This window comes from Panulirus ornatus, chromosome 2 (genome assembly GCF_036320965.1).
Source record: "Panulirus ornatus isolate Po-2019 chromosome 2, ASM3632096v1, whole genome shotgun sequence".
NCBI classification, from domain to species: domain Eukaryota; kingdom Metazoa; phylum Arthropoda; class Malacostraca; order Decapoda; family Palinuridae; genus Panulirus; species Panulirus ornatus.
The window spans coordinates 29,774,027-29,797,028 of NC_092225.1; the positions used below are offsets into that span (position 1 = coordinate 29,774,027).

General features: G+C 47.6%; 1 protein-coding gene across 11 annotated transcripts in view; it reads left to right on the forward strand.

The window, feature by feature from the left end:
* Positions 1-23,002, forward strand: part of LOC139755380 (band 7 protein AGAP004871-like) — a 628,824-nt gene that overhangs the window by 556,262 nt on the left and 49,560 nt on the right. The window lies entirely within an intron of this gene.

Here is a 23,002-nt window from a genome sequence, read left to right on the forward strand (position 1 = left end):
AACAAAAAATGTCAACAATTTTGAAAATGAAATTGTTGATTTACCTCTCATTTGTTGGGGGGGTGGGGGGGAGGGGGGGTAAACTGGACGAGATATGTGATGTTTTGTGATTTGTTTGTGAGTGAAAGTGGTCAATGTACAACCTATTATCTTTTTTTTTGGAAATTCGATAGACTGTCATGGGCCAGGTAAATACTGCTGCCTATACATTCTCTCTCTCTCTCTCTCTCTCTCTCTCTCTCTCTCTCTCTCTCTCTCTCTCTCTCTCTCTCTCTCTATCTATCTATCTATCTATCTATCTATCTATCTCGGAGGTGATGGGCAGCCACCGATCTATATATATATATATATATATATATATATATATATATATATATATATATATATATATATGTGTGTGTGTGTGTGTGTGTATACATACATATTCCTATGAGTCCACAGGGGAATGAAAAACGATAAGTCCCCAAGTGCACTTTCGTGTAATAATCACATCATCAGAGGAGATACAAGAAAGAAATATAACAGTTGATATACAACGAAGAGAATGTATATATATATATATATATATATATATATATATATATATATATATATATATATATATATATATATATATTGTGTGTGTGGAGCAAGTGGGGCCACTGTTCATCACAGTGGACCTCAAACATCATCAGCGAATAATAGTCGTTCATTTTGGACAGGCGAGAACGTCTTAGAAATGCCATGACCTCCCGGACAACGGAGATAAAACTGATAAAAATAGATAATGGACGGCATCGTGTATAATTCGTATAGGTTACGGTGCAATGCTGACAATGGTCGCCAGCTAGAACGAAAGTCACCTTTTGCCAGTGAGATGGCAAAGTGAACAGAAAACTCTACCTTTAAACCTCCTGAATAAGTGATTACGTCAGTGCACTTAGTTAACCCCCACAACCCCCACCCCCCACCCCTCCCTCCCCACTGCAACACTTCTCCCTCCCTCCCCCCTCCCATTGTCATTGGGTTTCGATTCCCTGTACAATGGATCTTGTGGCAGCGACTCTTCTAACCGTCTGGTTTGGTTAGGTTAGGTTAGCTTACGGGTTTGGTTTGGTTAGGTTAGGTCAGGTTAGGTTAGGTTAGGTTAGGTTAGGTTAGCTTACGGGTTTGGTTTGGTTAGGTTAGGTCAGGTTAGGTTAGGTTAGGTTAGGTTAGGTTCGAACTGCTTTAACCCAACACTTTCTCGTCACTTCAGTGTGTGGGGCCACGGAGAATATCCCCCCCCCCCCCCCACACACACCATGGGATCTTCTGGGAATATTCTTCGAATTCCTCTTTGCCCACATCGACAGACATGAATATCGGGGTCATCAGCAGTAGCAACGCGCACTCCGTTTTCGATGAATGATCGGCTGGACAATTATCTCTTTATCTACATCCAGAAAAAAAAAAGTCTGTTTGTGAATATTGTTACATTTGATGGTTAACAGCAGGTGAAGGCAATTAAGCCAGAGTCTGTAACGTACAACAGAAGTACAGATACAGAAAAAAAATGGAAAAATCTAAAATTCATGGTTAACTTGTGTATTTTTTTTTTTTTTTTTTTACGTATGTTTTTGGATGGTCATAGCGGTCAGGGATCTGTATGGCCTGTGTGGGTAAGATGTGGGACCACTAGAACGACTGAACCCTCTACTTTGACCACTTAGATGATCGATCCCTTTATTAGGACCACTAAGACGACAGAGTTCTTCACCTCCCTACACATCTCCCCCCCCTCCCCACCTCCCTACGCGTTCCTCCCCACCACCTAACACATCCCTCCCCACCTCTTTATCATTCCTCTTCACCTCCCTACACATTCCTCCCCACTTCCTTACACATTCCTCCCCACCTCCCTACACATACCTCCTCACTTCCTTACACATTCCTCCCCACCTCCCTACACATTCCTCCCCACTTCCTTACACATTCCTCCCCACCTCCCTACACATACCTCCTCACTTCCTTACACATTCCTCCCCTGCGTCCCTCTCCACCTCTCTACACACACACACCCCAGGTCCCAGGTAGGGAGGGTTGTGTTGGACCAATTACCGCGATAATGGTCGAGACGTCAACTCGTTAGCTTGCCAAATTTACCAGAGCCATTTCTTCCCTCACACACACACACACACACACACACACACACACACACACTCCCTATAACCACTTCCTCCCAACACCCCGGGTGGGTGGCTGTTATCCTCCCCCCACCCTCTCTCTCTCTCTCTCTCTCTCTCTCTCTCTCTCTCTCTCTCTCTCTCTCTCTCTCTCTCTCTCTCTCTGTGGCCACAGGTTCTTCATGGTCTCTGGGTAGAAAACGTGAAGTAGAAATCTGTTTGGCTCGGCATACTGTTGGATACAATAGGGTAGAAAACGTGGTGTAGAAATCCGTTTGGGTGAGCGTTCTGTTGGTGACGTCATAATGTTACTGTCGTTGTTTTGTTTACACTTAATGTTTCCTGTTTACACACAGTGTTTTCCCATACTGTTTCCAGAAATGACTGTTGACCAGGTATGTGTGTGTACCTGCCCTCCTTGTCGACCAAACCTCCCAGCTACTAACCAGACGAGCGAAGAAAGATTAATAGTTTACGTTCTGTTCCCTTCCCTCGCGCACACACACACACACACACACACACACTGTTGACCTGCAGATAATGCTGTAACAGCTGGACCTGTAATTGTGAGGTATGGTCGCATTGCCCGTGATGTTTCTCTTGTATTGTGGACCTTAGAAACTACTGGCCTCTACAGACGTAGGATCATGCAAATGTCCCTCTTCTTCTGGCTATCTAGCTCACAAGAGATTGACGAAGGTTTGATGACACACTTCACACTTTTAGCACGTGTTCGTAACGCGTCACGGTGATGAACAGGTGTGAAGTAATTGCTGTGGGAATCCAGTGTTTAACGACCTCTCTCTCTCTCTCTCTCTCTCTCTCTCTCTCTCTCTCTCTCTCTCTCTCTCTCTCTCTCTCTCTCTCTCTCTCGTTCCCAGCACATCTGAGGAGAGTGTTTTGAAAGACAGGAATATATATATAAGTAAAATCCCTTACTAAGATTTAAGATAGCAGAAGATATATCCTTTTTTTTTCATTATCATTATGATAGATATAATCGTTAAGCAAATTGTTTAATTATGGTTTGGACGGAAATTTATTATGACATCACTTTTCCCTTTTTTTTCCGGTATATTTAGACAAAAATTGGAGAAGTTGTTAACCTGTGGAATGGTAATTGAATTCTTGAAATAGCTCCCAATTTTAGTGGCTGACCATGGCTGGATCATACTGCGACTGCTGGGTGGGCGGGGTAATGGGGAAGGCGAGGGAAACAGCGTATGAGAAAAGGGAGAGTGAGTGAGAGCAGGGAGAGTGAGTGAGAGCAGGGAGAGTGAGTGAGAGCAGGGAGTGGTGGAGGAGGAGGAGGAAGAAAAAGAATGGAATTTATGAACCCTAGGAGCTACAGGAAGGGAAAGTAGAGGAGGGGGAATGGAGTGAGGGTGAAGACGTATTAAGGAAATGAAGAAAGACGAGGAGGAAAGACAGGAGAAGGTAAAGCAGACGAGGTAGACGCGGATCACACTGCCAGGAGAGAGAGAGAGAGAGAGAGAGAGAGAGAGAGAGAGAGAGAGAGAGAGAGAGAGCCGACCGAACCAGAGGAGGTAAGAACTCCTTGTTGCGTCGGTGAGCGTTGCTGACCATGATGCACCCACGGGCCGGCCCCTTGGGTCGAGCCCGCATGGTGGTCGAAGGATTGGAATAACACGACTGAGGGACGTGGTCGATACAGAGGTACTGGTAGAGGATGTTCAGGAGGTGGGTTCCCCCTCGAGTGTCCGCGTACGAGAAGGATCTACCAAGATGTAAACACAGGGAAGGTCCCAAGGATACTCGAGGCCTTGGTTCAACCCCGTGACTCGCGCGTAGCCGCTGCTTCCCACAGGTTCTGTGTGGCGACCAGCCACTCGAGGATGGACCGTTATGAAGCGCTTCTTCTTCTTCTTCCTCGAGCTGCTGCTCTGCAGGAGTCTCTTACTCCTCTCTCTTCCCTCAAGAGTCAGGCCCACAACCACCTGTCGAGCTGTGATTAATGTCTTCACTCATTTCCCTCACCCCATTTTCTCTTCAATCCAGGATGGCCTTGATCGGGGACATGTTTTGCCCGTGGAACGTTGGCCAAAATGATGAATAATTAACGAGGAAATTTGAATAGAAATATGATCAAAGGATGAGGTAAATGGTCGTAATGCAGTGTTGACATAGTCCAGCGGTCGGCAGGTGATGAGCCGCAGGCGAAGGCACGATACACCGTGGAATCTCGAGACACGATCACAGTAGCTACAGTGTTGGTCGGTGTTGTCCCCTCCCAACCTCCACTCCAGCGGCAACACAGTGTTGACGGTCGGTGGTCTGGGGCAACACAAGTGCGAAACGCCACTACACAACACTAGCTAGAAATTCTGGTTCAGGTTCACCACTGATGACATGGGTCACCACCACTGTGTGGCCTGTTATCCTCTGGCTAGCCCTTAGTATGGGCCATCTGGTCTTACTAGCCACTAGTGTGGACCTCTGGCTTTAATTACTATCCTCTGGCTAGCCCCAAGTATGGGCCATCTGGTCTTACTAGCCACTAGTGTGGGCCTCTGGCTAGCCTCATCGCTAGCCTCTATCTTCTGACTAGCTACTTCGTTGGCTACAAGCCACTACCTAACTTACTAACCACTATGTTTGACCACTGTTCTAGGACTGTAGTACACGATCACAATGGGTATGGTTATATCCCATGTATTTATCATTGTTCTGTATATGTTATTATCCCATGTTCCTCATGTTCTTCCCATTTCTTCTGCTATGGTGTGGGATTATCTTTAAGATATGATGTATGATCGTCATTTGCTTCCTCGAGTCCATTCTCATTTCATAAGGAGTTCTGATCCTGTGTGTAGAGCAGCCTGGAAGATCCACAATATTGTTTCTTAATTAGTTCGTGTCCACCAAACGTCTTCAAGCAAATGTGTCAAGACCACTGTGCACCACTTGGATATTGAGGGAAATTCTTTGTGAGACTTTATGTTAATAATGTTTAATTTATGGTTCTTGAAATAGATATGTATCGTATTCAACATATGGCATTTCATTACTTGGTTATTCTTATATTCATTACAATACTTTCCTTTGTGTTTTTCGTCAGTGTTCATTGTCAGTCGCACATTTTATAAGATTTCTAGAAATCTGGAATAATGTATAAAGCTTTGCTTGAGAGGTATTGTTGGACAGCCTTCTGCAGATACGAATGTAGAAGCATTCGATCTTGGCTAAGGTGATATATATATACGAGATAATAGACGCCTCAACACCGTGCTTGTAATATATGATCCAACTGGTTCCTCCCAACACTGAATAGTATACGAAAGTTATTCAAAAAGAAATCAGATAATTGTGTCGTAGTTTTGCATACATTCCGTGGCGAAAGGTGGCCTTGTCCTTTTTACTGGATTACCGGGGTTTGTCATGCGTCCACTGTGTCATTCCTAGGGTGTGTGTTTGTCCAGTGGGGTACACCAGTGCTTGTCATGTGTCCAGCGTCGAGCCCACTGTATATGTGTTCAGTGTTCAGGGTGTGTCATGTAGCTAGTGTCGACTTCACGGTGTGTTGATTGTCAGTTGTCAACTCTAGTGGTCGTCGTGTACAGTGTTATCCCCAGTGTACACTCACCCTGTTCTAGGTTAGATCTAGTGTCGTAGCCAAGGGTTATCATCATTTGTAGTGGTAGTGGTAGTAGTCGTAGTCGTGGTAGTAGTAGTAGTAGTAGTAGTGGTAGTAGTAGTAGTAGTAGTAGTGGTAGTAGTCGTAGTCGTGGTAGTAGTAGTAGTAGTAGTAGTGGTAGTAGTAGTAGTAGTGGTAGTAGTAGTAGTAGTGGTAGTAGTAGTAGTAGTAGTAGTGGTAGTAGTAGTAGTAGTGGTAGTAGTAGTAGTAGTAGTAGTGGTAGTAGTAGTAGTAGTGGTAGTAATAGTAGTAGTAGTAATAGTAGTAGTAGTAGTAGTGGTAGTATAGTAGTAGTAGTAATAGTAGTGGTAGTAATAGTAGTAGTAGTAATAATAGTAGTAGTAGTGGTAGTAGTAGTAGTAGTACTAAGTAGTAGCCGTAGTAGTAGTAGTAGTAGTAGTAGTAATAGTAGTAGTAGTAATAATAGTAGTAGTAGTGGTGGTAGTAGTAGCAGTACTAAGTAGTAGCCGTAGTAATAGTAGCAGTACTAAGTAGTAGCCGTAGTAATAGTAGTAGTAATATTAGTAGTTACAAGCCGACCATCGTCAGCTACAGTCAGTAACGTTACTATAGCCGGTAACCCGCCGACCTCGCTCGTAATTCCCCGTGTGTGTGTGTGTGTGTGGGGCAGACAACTTGCTGTCGTCAACTTTAATCTAAATATTCAAATAAGGTCTCTCCTTCCCCCGTGTGATACGTAAAGGAAACTTCGATGGAAATTGCGTGGCGTGAAATCGTCCTTTGTAGACTGCAGAGGCAAAATTGAGTTGGGGGGAGAGGAGGAGGAGGAAAAAATGTTGAAACTTGCAGAACTCTGCATTGGAATCAACATTGTTGACAAGCGAGCAGTCTCCTGAAGGAGCGATCAACGAGATAAGTGTAGAGATGGGTCTCCAGGGTTCGAGCCCCAGGTTTTCCGAAGTACATACGGTTTAAAGGCATGTACGAGCACTTGGTAAGAATAACTGAAGTACATGGCATTAAGAGAGGAAAAATGATACAATGGTGTGTGTGTGTGTGTGTGTGCGACCCTTGGCCTTTGACCTGACCCATAAGGATCAGGTTAAAGGCAAGGCCATCGTAACCCAATGGTCGAGCCGTCATGCATGTGTGTTTGGCAAGCCATCAGAATTATGTGTTTCACAGCGCTACGCCATTTCTCATCGGCCAATCAAAGTTACGGGTAGGATACAGCTCCCTTATCTTGCCAGCCAATCAAAATAGAGATATATCATGGAGTTTGAACGATAGACTACACAGCAGCCAATGAAAATAAAGGTAATATTACACTTTTCTCAGCCAATCATTATCATGTGTATATCCCAACATCCTTCTCTGATTGGCCAATCAGCGATCTGAAAGGTCGTGACGTAGTACTTCTTTTCATCAATATAATCGTCCAGCCGTATTTCGTTTGAGACGTGACTTTTATTTTCTTGGAAACAAATATGGAGCCAGTATATCCTTGACATTATCACTTTAGAATATTAGAAGCAAGATAAATAACTCCTAATATCAAAGACGTGGCACCAGTGTGGGTGCGAGTGGCCAATAGTCGAGCAGGACGGATCCCAAATAAGGTAGTGGAGCGTCGGGATCCCAACGTGACGTCATGGTGATGTACGATAATGGTAAGTACACTCGATATTTTTGGTATGCCACTGACACAGTTTAAATTCGATCTTTTATCACCCAAAACGCTACGATTTGGCCTCCGTCTGTGCAGCTTAGATAGGTGAAAGAGGCATGGATTGTAAATTCCGAGCAAACATGCTTAGAAATTGTACATCTTGCAGCGTCTGTCAGGAACCCCGATAACTGATGAACTGTTTGAAGATCTGCCAATAAGACGAATCATTTTTCAGGTTATTGGAAAAAAATATCTTTATTTGTGTAAGTGTATTTCTTTTATCGAAGCTTTGAGGAATGTCACTACATTTGCGCATATAAAATTTACGGTGTTTGTCTTTTGATTCGCTCACTCAAATCACCGGCAAGTTTTCATGTTCTTTTTTTAATTTCATGACCACAACTTCACGACCGTTGAACGGGACAATAACAACCTTGGGCCGTGATGGTCTGGTTTTTACCCTCACCCACAAGGGTCATACGAGGGTCGCACTCAAGAAGGGGAAATAAAGATTTGAGTTGAATAGTAAAAATGACCCACGAAAAGTTAGCGTCATAGAACCATGTGAATGTGTATGTCAGGAATTTATTTTCTCGTATTAGAATTGATTATAGAACTTACACTTCTTGGCCTGAGTGACAGTTATGTTTTGTTATGGTGTGGAGGTAGTGAGAGCAGCTGGGTCGTGAAGAAAGTGTATGTAATCATTCATTTCTTCTTTCTTTTTTTTTTTTTTCAATATGTGGAGGGAATTTTTTACACTCGGCTGCCCCACGGAAACCCGCCTTACCCTCCTCCCGCGTAGAGCGCAGCAAAGAAGCTGTGGGAGCTGGGGATGATATATATACTTCATATACCAAATGCCCAATGAGTCCCTCCTCTCCTCATGGGCCTCCTGCAGCGCTCAGGAAGCTGGCCATGTCCACCGAGCGGGACAGTAGACTAGAAAGTGTAATGATGTGTGTGTGTGTGTGTGTGTGTGTGTGTGTGTGTGTGTGTGTGTGTGTGTGTGTGCGCATTGTGAGGCATGTTATTGACACCGTAAAGAAACAAAGAAGAAAGATGTTTGTAAGATATTGAGTGACTCTTTCTGAAGAGGGAAGAAAAATAAAAAACTATTTTGTATAAAAAGTAAATTGCTTTCTATGTCTGGTACCAAGTGGGTCTGCCAGCGTCAGTCACAGTAGGGAGGGACACGCGAAACGCTCGTGCAAATTAACGGTAGTTTTGCAAAGGGCAGCATAAGTGGCCCGTTCCTCACACACTCTACTGCAATTAGCAATCTGACCCCTATCATCAATAATATACACACACACACACACACACACACACACACACACACACACCTGCACACACACACACACACATACACACACACACACACACGGGCCTCGATGATGTAGTGGGTAGCGTTACTCACCATGAGTCAGCGTGGGCCTGCCCTGGGGTCGAGCCGTTTAGGTTCGAGTCTAGGGCCTGGCAGTCGGGTCACACCCAACCCAGGTGTTTGTCATCCCCTGGTCGATAAATGGATGCGTGGCTTAGGCTGGTGTGTGTGTGTATGTGTGTGTGTCTATGTGTGTGTGTGTACACACATAGAGTAAATAAATGTGTACAAATGTACAAGGTTAAGAGACGGGGATAGACACACAAATGACACACGCACACACACACACACACACACACACACACACACACACACACACACACACGTTCAAGCAGACGGCATATTGGAATTTAAGTTGCAAGACAAAGAATGTTCGAGATGGGCCCCCCACCAGCGTAACCCCCCCCCCCCCACCCCATAAGGTCAGATGAGTAATTACAACAGGCAATCCTGGACTCCAGGTATTTATGTAGTTCAGTGTCATTTTCACACAGAGTCATCATCTTTGCCAAACATTCATCCATCACCAATTCACTCATTTTCTTTGCCAAAAAAAAAAAAGAAAATGGTTTGCTGTCTGGAAAAAAAAAGAAAACGAAATCTTGAGAAGCGAAGAAATGTGGGTAAATGAGAATCAGAAAGAGGGAAGAAACCACAAAGGAACACCGAGGAACAAGGAAGAGAACCACCAAGGAACATTAAGGACCACCTGTAGCCATCAAGACAGGAGAGGACCCCCAGCAAATGGCTGTTAGACCCGAGGGCCTTGTTTGCCCTGCTGGTTACCGTGGTTCATAAACTCTGGCATTTAATTATACCCACGACATGAGGATCCTTTCTGTAAATACACCTGCCAGAAATACCCTACCCGGTCTCTTATTCAAGGCCTCCCAGACAAAAATGGCCCATTCCCCTTTTTCTGTAAATATATAATCCATGGCTCGACGACTCTCACGCCCTAGCTGATGCAAAAAACGGGGTGTGTGTGTGTGTGTGTGTGGGTCTGTGCTTACATTTCTATGGATTTTTTTTTTAAGTCTTGCGTCTGTATTTTGCCTGTGTATTCGTTTTGTGTGTGTGTGTGTGTGTGTGTGTGGGAATTTCTGAATACTCATACAGTACGTGAGTTTATACAGTGTAACGCTGAAACGTTTGAGCATCTGAAATGCTATATGGGGGATGGGGAGATGCTGCTGCCCACGTATCTCCTGCCTGACGTAAGACGTGTCTCAGGGGGGGAGAGTGGAAACCCTCTCCTCCATTATTGTTACTTTCAGAAAGTCGGAACGAAGGAAATAGGCGGGGATAACGAACACACACACACACACGTGTATCATTTCAGATTTTTCAGTATCATAAAATGAGACGTTTTGAAAATTATGGAAACGACAAACAGTAGAAATTTTTTGAAGAAATAGTTTAAATATTTTAGAATAATTTCGTCTCCCATATAAATTGTTATTAAATCTGTTTGTGTCCTTGTGTGACTATGTTGGCTTTAAGTACATCTCTGATCGTATACAACATCAGGGAATATTGGCCAGCTTTAAACGTGGTTGTAACGTAATCATAAGAATAGCGAAGTATGCCATACAATTCATTTTCATACCTGCATTGTGACCGCGAGTAATTTCGTTTTCTATGAAGCGTGTGTATAATAAAAGCTACATTTTCTATGCAAGTTGAAAGGATTTAATTCTCTCTCTCTCTCTCTCTCTCTCTCTCTCTCTCTCTCTCTCTCTCTCTCTCTCTCTCTCTCTCTCTCTCTCTCTCTCTCGTACAGTTTCCTTCATTCAATCAGTAAGCGCATTTTCCTTTCGCATAGTTTCCTGTTTTCTCTTGTAAATCTCCTGGTTCGCTTACCCTCCCCCCATTCACGTTAGGCTGGGTTATATCCAATTCGTATAATTTCGAGCGAATTTTCAAGACAAATTGTGTTCTTTTTTTTATTTCTTTTTTGTCAGCCGAACTGACTTCGCATTTTTTATCTCAAAATATATGGGTAGCTAAACTAAATGCTGTGGGATTATTGTGTCCGTTAATGATGGCTTGCTAGACTTCTGTACCTGCCTTACAGTTTGCTGTATACGTCTCCATGCCTTCTAGTCATAACTACGGTGTAGTACTGTTGTATAGCATGGTATTGCCCCCGTAAGACTTGAGCCCACCATATGTAAATGAGTAATTAGTCGAATGATGAAAAGGGAAATTACCCTGCGTTTATCTTTCTGGTGATATTGTCTTTTAATTGGGATAATTACACCTTTGATTCCTCTTGCATCTGGTATGAAGAAGCACTCAACACATTGGTCCTCCAGACTCTCTCTCTCTCTCTCTCTCCAACCATCACTTGCACCTCATTCAGCAGTTCAGGAGGAAGTTGCTGCACATCACTCGCTACCGTCACCTCCTGGTACCAGAGATCCCTCGTCCCCTAGTTGCAGTTCGCCACTACTGCCGCATCTGGAAAAACACTCCCATCCCAACCATTCTTATCAGTGATTTAGAATATCATTATTATTATTATTAGTAGTAGTAGTAGTAGTAGTAGTAGTAGTAGTAGTAGTAGTATTATTGAAAGATATGTGGGGCTTGGATGTGGATAGGGAGCTGTGGCTTCGGTGCCTTGCACATGTAGGAAATGGATGAGCGGATGCGGCCTTTCTTTGTCTATTCCTGGCGCTACCTCACTAAAGCGTGAAACGACGAACAAATATATATATATATATATATATATATATATATATATATATATATATATATATATATATATATATATATCTTTCTTTTTCTTTCATACTATTCGCCATTTCCCGCATTAGCGAGGTAGCGTTGAGAACAGAGGACTGGGCCCTTGAGGGAATATCCTCACCTGGGCCCCTTCTCTGTTCCCCTTCTCTTTTGGAAAATTAAAAAAAAAAAAAAAAGTGAGAGGGGAGGATTTCCAGCCCCCCGCTCCCTCCCCTTTTAGTCGCCTTCTACGACACGCAGGGAATACGTGGGAAGTATTCTTTCTCCCCTATCCCCAGGGATAATATATATATATATATATATATATATATATATATATATATATATATATATATATATATATATATATATATATAACGTGTGTGTGTGTGTAAAGAGACAAGAAAGAAAACGGGTATATGTGGTAGAGTGGGTAACAAGGACAAGTTTAGCCAGGTGTGGCCGACAGTGTGTTCGGGGCAAGAGAAGGTTGAATGACCTTTGAACGTGTCATCATGACGGACATGATAATTCGTAGCTCAGGGCAGATTAATATTATAGTCATTTACGTCAAGTGGTTCATTGTACAGGCTCCCGCTCTGCTATTTAAGGAAATATGACCGAGAGGACAGCTAACCCAGAGCTACGCAGCCTTGCCTACATCCACCCAGAACCACCCAGTCCCGCACAGAACCACCCAGCCCCGCACAGAACCACCCAGCCCCGCACAGAACCACCCAGTCCCGCACAGAACCACCCAGCCCCGCACAGAACCACCCAGCCCCGCACAGAACCACCCAGCCTCGCACAGAACCACCCAGCCTCGCACAGAACCACCCAGCCCCGCACAGAACCACCCACCCTCGCACAGAACCACCCACCCTCGCACAGAACCACCCAGCCTCGCACAGAACCACCCAGCCTCGCACAGAACCACCCAGCCCCGCACAGAACCACCCACCCTCGCACAGAACCACCCACCCTCGCACAGAACCACCCACCCTCGCACAGAACCACCCAGCCCTCGCACAGAACCACCCAGCCTCGCACAGAACCACCCAGCCTCGCACAGAACCACCCACCCTCGCACAGAACCACCCACCCTCGCACAGAACCACCCAGCCTCGCACAGAACCACCCAGCCTCGCACAGAACCACCCAGCCTCGCACAGAACCACCCAGCCTCGCACAGAACCACCCAGCCTCTCACAGAACCACCCAACCCCGCACAGAACCACCCAGCCCCGCACAGAACCATCCAGCCTCGCACAGAACCACCCAGCCTCTCACAGAACCACCCAGCCTCGCACAGAACCACCCAGCCCCGCACAGAACCACCCAGCCTCTCACAGAACCACCCAGCCCCGCACAGAACCACCCAGCCCCGCACAGAACCACCCAGCCCGCACAGAACCACCCAGCCTCGCACAGAACCACCCAGCCCTCGCACAGAACCACCCACCCTCGCACAGAACCACCCAGCCTCGCACAGAACCACCCAGCCTCGCACAGAACCACCCAGCCTCGCACAGAACCACCCAGCCTCGCACAGAACCATCCAGCCCCGCACAGAACCACCCAGCCTCTCACAGAACCACCCAGCCCCGCACAGAACCACCCAGCCTCTCACAGAACCACTCAACCCCGCACAGAACCACCCAGTCTCGCACAGAACCATCCCGCCTCATTTGGAACCTCCTAACCCCGCCCAGAATCACCCAGCGCCACCCAGAACCACGCCCCCCCCATGTTTAAGGGTCGTCCCGTCATGTTTAAGGGTCGTCCCGTCATGTTTAAGGGTCGTCCCGTCATGTTTAAGGGTCGTCCCGTCATGTTTAAGGGTCGTCCCGTCATGTTTAAGGGTCGTCCCGTCATGTTTAAGGGTCGTCCCGTCATGTTTAAGGGTCGTCCCGTCATGTTTAAGGGTCGTCCCGTCATGTTTAAGGGTCGTCCCGTCATGTTTAAGGGTCGTCCCGTCATGTTTAAGGGTCGTCCCGTCATGTTTAAGGGTCGTCCCGTCATGTTTAAGGGTCGTCCCGTCATGTTTAAGGGTCGTCCCGTCATGTTTAAGGGTCGTCCCGTCATGTTTAAGGGTCGTCCCGTCATGTTTAAGGGTCGTCCCGTCATGTTTAAGGGTCGTCCCGTCATGTTTAAGGGTCGTCCCGTCATGTTTAAGGGTCGTCCCGTCATGTTTAAGGGTCGTCCCGTCATGTTTAAGGGTCGTCCCGTCATGTTTAAGGGTCGTCCCGTCATGTTTAAGGGTCGTCCCGTCATGTTTAAGGGTCGTCCCGTCATGTTTAAGGGTCGTCCCGTCATGTTTAAGGGTCGTCCCGTCATGTTTAAGGGTCGTCCCGTCATGTTTAAGGGTCGTCCCGTCATGTTTAAGGGTCGTCCCGTCATGTTTAAGGGTCGTCCCGTCATGTTTAAGGGTCGTCCCGTCATGTTTAAGGGTCGTCCCGTCATGTTTAAGGGTCGTCCCGTCATGTTTAAGGGTCGTCCCGTCATGTTTAAGGGTCGTCCCGTCATGTTTAAGGGTCGTCCCGTCATGTTTAAGGGTCGTCCCGTCATGTTTAAGGGTCGTCCCGTCATGTTTAAGGGTCGTCCCGTCATGTTTAAGGGTCGTCCCGTCATGTTTAAGGGTCGTCCCGTCATGTTTAAGGGTCGTCCCGTCATGTTTAAGGGTCGTCCCGTCATGTTTAAGGGTCGTCCCGTCATGTTTAAGGGTCGTCCCGTCATGTTTAAGGGTCGTCCCGTCATGTTTAAGGGTCGTCCCGTCATGTTTAAGGGTCGTCCCGTCATGTTTAAGGGTCGTCCCGTCATGTTTAAGGGTCGTCCCGTCATGTTTAAGGGTCGTCCCGTCATGTTTAAGGGTCGTCCCGTCATGTTTAAGGGTCGTCCCGTCATGTTTAAGGGTCGTCCCGTCATGTTTAAGGGTCGTCCCGTCATGTTTAAGGGTCGTCCCGTCATGTTTAAGGGTCGTCCCGTCATGTTTAAGGGTCGTCCCGTCATGTTTAAGGGTCGTCCCGTCATGTTTAAGGGTCGTCCCGTCATGTTTAAGGGTCGTCCCGTCATGTTTAAGGGTCGTCCCGTCATGTTTAAGGGTCGTCCCGTCATGTTTAAGGGTCGTCCCGTCATGTTTAAGGGTCGTCCCGTCATGTTTAAGGGTCGTCCCGTCATGTTTAAGGGTCGTCCCGTCATGTTTAAGGGTCGTCCCGTCATGTTTAAGGGTCGTCCCGTCATGTTTAACCTCACGTAGAACCATCCAGCCCACCGTGAACGACCCACCCTCACCTAGAACCTTCCAATCCCAAAGTTCATATCGTATGCTCAAGACTCGTACTAGTGTGGTCAAAGGTCGTATCTTATTGCTGAAGATTCGCACTGGCATGTTCAAGGGTCGTCCCGTCATGTTTAAGGGTCGTCCCGTCATGTTTAAGGGTCGTCCCGTCGTGTTTAAGGGTCGTCCCGTCGTGTTTAAGGGTCGTAACATTGTGCTCAAGGGTCATACCGTCATATTCAAGGGTCGTACGTCGTGTTATCAGTGTGTCGTACCGTCGTGTTCAAGGGACGTACCGTCATGTTCAAGGGTCGAACCGTTGTGTTCAAGGGTCATACCGTCACGTTCAAGGGTCATACCATCGTGTTCAGTGTGTCGTACCGTCGTGTTCAAGGGTCGTAGCGTCATGTTCTGGGTCGTACCGTCGTGATCAAGGGTCGTACCATCGTGTTCAAGGCGATAAGGACGGGAAAAATGATTAGCAGTCAAAGATAGCTCGGTTGGGTCAAAGGTCATCATGATCCTGGGAGACAATGACCATAACTTGACCCGGTTACGACGCCGCGTCGTCGTGGGTTAGAATTTCCTCCCCAGTATTTACTAACCGGCATTGATCCGGCTGAGCTGCCAGATATTGCTGGAGGTCCGATGGTGGTGGGGGAAGGAAATGGAAGGGAAGGAAGGTCGTAAGTCTCAGGATTTGATGTACGCTATGATACTCTACAGGTTTTTATATTTTAATCTGAGGTTGGAAGAGTATGGTATACAGAATTTATAGGAGGAAATACTTTAATTTCTTTCCTGATGTTGTGTTCGAATGATTAGCTTGAATTATGGTAATTGATAATCCACTGTTCTAATTACTTTCTGCACATCGATGTTTACAACGAATTACTTAATTTCGTTCAGGTAAGTGTAATATACTTGTAAAGTACTACAGGCAGTTAAGAGCAGGATCACGATAGTACTTAGTGGTTATTGGAAAGTCGGTAATTGGCTGTTGATAAGCAAATACTGTAATGAGGTAATTTGTTTGAAGATGGTCGTAGACTTCGATGCATATCCTTCTACATGTGTGTAATTACATAGGTTTACTGTACGGAGGGGGAATATATATATATATATATATATATATATATATATATATATATATATATATATATATATATATATATATATAATTTCTTATAGTATTTTGAAGCTATATGATTATGATCATAGTATCATAATTGTTATTATTATTACTACTACTATAAGTACCCCTTCTTGATTAAGTTTAAACAGCGAAATACCATAAAAAGATAAGAGAAAGGCAGAAAGGCGATGTGATTAGAAAGACACATACAAACATACACACATACATACATACATGGACATCATCAGTGGGAGGTCGCGGGGGGTTGGGGGGGTAAATGAGAGCGTCATTAGGTCGTGTGCGTCGGACGGGACGCTCTCGACACCGCTAATGACACCCCCCCACCCACCCCCCTCATCCCCATGCTGCAGTAATTATTGGAAACCATTTGTTCACAGCGAATGTAATTAGAGTTCATCACGGCAGTTAGCAACCACACTGATGGTCGCGGGAGGGAGGGGGGGGGGGGGTTAGTGGACGTCCAGTGACTTCAGTATACACTTGCGTGTTTGTCTGTCTGTCTGTCTGTCTGTCTGTTCTGTTCGATGTGTCTGTCTGTCAGACCAAGACAGAGGCGGGGGAATGGGGTTAGGGGGGGGGGCATTTGATATGCCTGTCTGTCAGTTTAAGACAGAGGCGGGGGGGTGGGGGGATATTGTCATGTCATTTGATATTGTCATGTCATTTGATATTGTCATGTCATTTGATATTGTCATGTCATTTGATATTGTCATGTCATTTGATACTGTCATGTCATTTGATATTGTCATGTCATTTGATACTGTCATGTCATTTGATACTGTCATGTCATTTGATATTGTCATGTCATTTGATATTGTCATGTCATTTGATATTGTCATGTCATTTGATACTGTCATGTCATTTGATATTGTCATGTCATTTGATACTGTCATGTCATTTGATATGGCTGTCTGTCAATTGGGAGGGTTAACGTGTTACGGAGACACAGTTCCTTTTTTTCTTTATTCGTGTATACCAGACGGGCGGGTATGCTGTGCCGGCATATCGCCGAGCATATCCTAGTACGAGAGGAACTGAGTATGTCATCACCGATGAACCTCATCTCGACGTAGAGCAGCTGCGCCCGTGGTGACGGCGTCACGCCCATGCTAACACAGTGGCCACGTGACGCAACACAGTGGCCACGTGTCGCTACACAGTGGCCACGTGACGCTACACAGTGGCCATTTGACGCAACACAGTGGCCATTTGACGCAACACAGTGGCCACGTGACGCAACGCAGTGGCCACGTGACGCAACGCAGTGGCCACGTGACGCAACGCAGTGGCCACGTGACGCAACACAGTGGCCACGTGACGCTACACAGTGGCCATGTGACGCTACACAGTGGCCATGTGACGCTACGGGTTTGGTCGTATGGCACAGCGTGACGAACGTTTAGTAAGGGCGTCGGGGGTGTGGGGGGGGGGGGACGAAACTTAGACTCAGAGACGAGAGAAGTGATTGTGGAAATTCATACAAGAACGCCACCACCACCATGTTGATGGCACCGTGAACTGGGGGGGGGGTTAGAGAGCCAGGAACCCAAGGCGTTGTTGTGAGGGCAGGTTCTGTGAAGTGTACAGGGAAGGAGTGGCAACATGGGTGAGTTCAGCCCTCCAATGGTTGATCAGAGATAGATAGATAGATAGATAGAGAGAGAGAGAGAGAGAGAGAGAGAGAGAGAGAGAGAGAGAGAGAGAGAGAGAGAGGAGCTGTTCGGTTCGGTGTAAGGAGGCCAAAACAGAGCGAGTGTTCCCTGCGGTGTGGGTTGTGTGGAGAGAAAGACACAAGCGGTCCTCCTGCCGACCAGCGTCACGTATGGAGGAGGGAGAGGAGGAGGCGAGGACCGACAGGCTGGCTGGGTGTGGCTGGAGGAGAGGAACCATGACGACGACGCGATTGTGACGACTGTGTCGCCCGAGGTGATGATGGTGTGGTGTTGGTGCACCAGTGATATGATGATGATGATGCCAACAGATGGAGCCACATGATTGTAGAACTCACTCTTTGTACAGTATCAGTAGGTAGTTACACACGCACACACACACACACGCGCGCGTGCGCTTTGTGGGCCTCCTTGGTGTATTGGTTAGCGCATGGGTTCGATTTCTGGGCATTGTACCCAGCCAGGTGTTCATTCTCCCCCTAGGGACTGGTCGATAAATGGCTACCTGGCATAGATGTGTATATAGACAGTACATATATACAAGGTTAAGAGACGGGGCAACACGAGTGTAAAACTCTCTCCCCGTAACACACAAACAGTAAGCACACGTCCACAAAACACACCTACCACAAATAAACCACATTGGTCGCTGTATTAACCCAAATTTTGCTGAAACACTGCAAATACAGTATTGTATGCCGTTGCTAAATGTATATCGCTGACTGATGCTGTATTTAATACAGCCTCGATGTATTCCCGCCAAATGGAAGGACTGAAGGTTTTATGAGTCATTGGCATGTGTCATGTTGGTCTATTGGCCCATTGTTAACCCGTCCATCGCCGGGTGATATTCGTCGAAACCATTTGCTATGCTTCCGGTTTGATATTTCGGAGGATGATGACTGATAGCGAATATATGAAAACAAAAAAAAAGGTATTTATACAAGTGATGTTCATGCATGGAATAGGCGAATGGTCTTAGCGGTTTGTTATACAGGGGGCGACGCGCTTCTCGATGGACTGAACCAGGACATAGGAACCGGACAGAGGAAACCACGGGACTTGGCTGTGTATAGGCGGCTATGGTATCGGTGCATTGTGCATGACAGCAAGAGAGCGGAAGTGAGCGAATGAAATCGACCTTTGTCTATTCCTGATGCTACCTCGCTAACGTGGGAAACGGCGAACAAGAATGGAAAACAAAAATTGCACACCATACAGCCATCCACAGACCTGGGACCTTAGCTCCCCCTTCAACCCCTTCTCCCCTCACCCACCCTGTGGCTCATTTCAGCTTCCATGGTTCCATTCGCTGTCCTTTCCGTTTCCCTTCCCTCTCCCCCAGCACTGCTGTTCAGGTCCCCTCCCTTGCCCCATCCCAGACTCATCTCCTGACGCCACACACACACACATTCCTCTCCCAGATTGTCGACTCCGCCTGCCGCGTCCCAGATCATAACAGGCCTTAGGCCCTTCTCAAATCCTGGATCATTGGACTTCCTCCTGCGAGGTCTTAGACTCTCCTCTCTCTCTCTCTCTCTCTCTCTCTCTCTCTCTCTCTCTCTCTCTCTCTCTCTCTCTCTCTCTCCCTCCGAAGTATAACTTGTACAACAAGTTTGCCCTCATAAAAAGTTACACAAGTTACAGCAAAGTATAACAAACCTGATTTCCCTTCGTGGCATTTAGTTGTCCATTCCTTGCCCCACGATCGTGTTTCCCGGGAGCTTAGCACACGAACCGAGGTGTTGGGAAATGCTGGAAAGAAGGGATGTGTGTGTGTGTGTGTGTGTGTGTGTGTAGGGTCTGTTATATTTGCGTCCCGTTTATCCGTGGTGGGTCATGGCCATCCGGACGACCAGTGACTTGCAACGCCAATTCTACCACACGGTAGACAACCCTACTGGCCGACCCCCCCCCCCCCCCCCCCCCCACACACACACACCCTGGAAACCCGCTCGGTGGCGTCGTCGTTCTTTTTCCAGACAACCAGTTGGGCAAGCCATCAGAAGGCCATCCAGTCACACTCTGTGGACTAGATTGTCCTGGAGCGGTACTCCAGTTCTCTCTCTGATGTATCCTACTATATAAGTTCTGCTTGACTTCCTGCACCTCTGGAACTGCCTTCCAGTGAGCCACCGAAACAAAATTCCGAGTCCTGGAATTGCAGCGAGCGGTTCCGCCCGAGCGCGAGCCGCGGTATAAATTTCTGGAACGTCTCCGACGCTGATCATCTCCTGCTGGAGGCGCTGCTAAGCCCCCGGGTTCCAGCCCCGCCGGCGGCGGCAGTGGCGGCGATTGGTCTCGGTTTCCAGGAGGCAGAGGAGGAGGAGGAGCAGCAGCAGCTGGGACTGGATAAATGGATCCTCCTTCAAGACGCCAAGACCGCGACCGATTTCCCCTGCTCACGACGCCGCCATTCCTGGCTTACTGGAAGACGACCGCACGCCATCGTCTGCGCTGGACAGTTGACCTATAATGTTCCTCAGCCCTCCCACTGGATCGAGTCCACTTGTTCATACACAGTGGTTTTTCTTCCGCTGCGGGTTCACGGAGGAAGGCCCTCCTCGAACCAGACCATGAATGAAATATACAAAAGGAGTAAAGAGACAGAAGGGTAAAGGGAGATGAAGAAAATGATACACGCGTTCTGAAGAAGCTGGAAAACCCTTCTTTGAAAAAGGGACAGACCTTAGCTGTTAGGAGATTCATGGGAATGCAAAGTGCTCGAAAGCTAAGCAGTGCAGGGAAAGAAACAGACGTCACAACACAACACGAGTCTCAAATCATCCGTGTAGGGACCTCATGACAAGATAGATCCCTTCTCCCCACAATTAAGTCTTTTATCACCACCGGCCAGAGATGTGTTCCGAACCCATCGCGTCTCGGGTCAAGCTTCACTTTCTCGTGAACCAGTGAACCACATCTACTTTCTCTCTCTCTCTCTCTCTCTCTCTCTCTCTCTCTCTCTCTCTCTCTCTCTCTCTCTCTCTCCCCACACACACACACGCGTTCATCCCCTCGTTACTATGCCCGCTGAAGGCTTTATGGTGAGGATCCACCAGCAAAGGTTCATTACAGATTCAGCCCCTCGCTCCACAGGCCCATATTCATGGTCTCAAAGCGACCAACTTCAATGCCGTAGGGTTTAGGCCTCCCTGAGACAGTCTTCCCCCCCCCCCCCCCCCCCCCGAGAATCCTCTCCCCAATACTTGACTCTCTCTCTCTCTCTCTCTCTCTCTCTCTCTCTCTCTCTCTCTCTCTCTCTCCCCTCTCTCTCTCTCTCTCTCGTAGCACGCCACCTCCACCTCTCCCCCTCGTATACCTCCCCGTCTCTCTCCCCAATCACGGCCTCTTCTCTCCTCCCCTGGCCCAAACCCCCACTCCCACCCCTGCAGGAGCCCTCTCCTTCTCTGGATGGCCCCTCAGGGGAAGCCCCTCGCCCCGTATTGGGGGAAAAAAGGTATTTGGTTGAAGGAAGGCGAGATGTAGTCTCAAAGTTGGCGACAAAAGGGAAAAAAAAAAGCAAGTTTGTTGACAGAAGGATTCCAGGCAGGGACAGTCTGATTGGTCAACCTTCAAGCAGTCTGATTGGTCAGCCTTCAAGGTCCTCAAGTTAAGTGTGAGGGTTTTTGTTTTTCTTTATTTTTTTTTATATCTTGACATGCCAACCAGTCCCTGGTGCTATTGGTTATACATGAGGACTATGTTCGTGGAATATACCCCAGCCTGGGACATACCACAGTAGGTCTTGTAAAAGGGAGAGGGAACCTCTCTCTCTCTCTCTCTCTCTCTCTCTCTCTCTCTCTCTCTCTCTCTCTCTCTCTCTCTCTCTCTCTCTCTCTCTCTCTCTCTCATCCATTTAAGCAAATTATTTGCCCATTACCCTCTTCTCTGTTCCTCTTCCTTCCCGTTCCTCCTTCGTGTCTGTATTCACCCATCCTCACTATCATTTCCCTCTTTCTCTTCGTTCATCATCATTGTTATCAGGTCTGTCATCCACACATTTGCTGCCGGGTGTGCCGCCTCCTGTCCGTGCTTCCGTCTCTTATTTTCTGTACTTAGTCTGTCCTTGTTGGTTGGTGAAGGGCCTCCTACCTACCTACCTACCTACTTATCTACCTATCTAAGACGAGATATTGCCATCAGACAGGGCTGGCGGGTAGCGCTCACTGCAGGAAGATCTTGGAGTTGAGAATGGAAGCTATGTGTTGTCGAGTGTAGTGTGTCTGTGAGGTGGGGGGGGGAGGGTTGTGTGTGTGTGTGTGTGTGTGTGTGTGGACTGAATGCCAGCAGCCCAACGTAAGGGCGAGGACAGCGACCTGGGACAGGTAGGGGAAGTTGACAGCCACTGTGGTGCTGGCCGACTGCGCCAGTGAGAAACAGACAGACAAGACAGAGAGCTGGGGAAATGGTGGCTAGAAATAGGTTTGTCTGGGAGACAGAAGAGACGGGCATGGCGAGGGGAGACAGAGGAGACAGTCCTGGCGAGGGGAGACAGAGGAGACGGGCATGGCGAGGGGAGACAGAAGAGACGGGCATGGCGAGGGGAGACAGAAGAGACGGGCATGGCGAGGGGAGACAGAAGAGACGGGCATGGCGAGGGGAGACAGAAGAGACGGGCATGGCGAGGGGAGACGGAGGAGACGGGCATGGCGAGGGGAGACAGAGGAGACGGGCATGGCGAGGGGAGACAGAGGAGACGGGCATGGCGAGGGAAGACAGAGGAGACGGGCATGGCGAGGGAAGACATAAGAGACGGGCATGGCGAGGGGAGACAGAGGAGACGGGCATGGCGAGGGGAGACAGAAGTGACGGGCATGGCGAGGGGAGACAGAAGTGACGGGCATGGCGAGGGGAGACAGAAGAGACAGGCGTACAGTAGACAGACTGAATGTCATGAAGTATCAGATTAGGGAATGTGATATGATATATTCATACCCACACTGTTTCCATGGTAACCCGTCAACACACACACACACAAACACACACACACACACACACACACACACACACACACACAGCTAGGAGGCACGTGAGCTGGGGGACGAGTAAGCTAGGATGCTGGGTGAAGCTAATAAGACTTTTAGCTGGCCTGGTTGGGGGTTTAGCTTGTGGACGACGGGGAGCAAGCAGGACTGACGCTGGTGGGGTACCGCAGGACGCAACAGGTAGCGTAGGATGCGACATGACTCAGGGGGGTCCTACCAGGACGCAGGTCATCCCCACCCACCGCCCAGGTCACCCACACACACACACACACACACACGCCGTCCACCGCCCAGGTCACACAAATACGTGTATGTGTGACCTGAGACGTTGACCTGGGCAGTGTAGGGAGGAGAAGGAAGGGGGG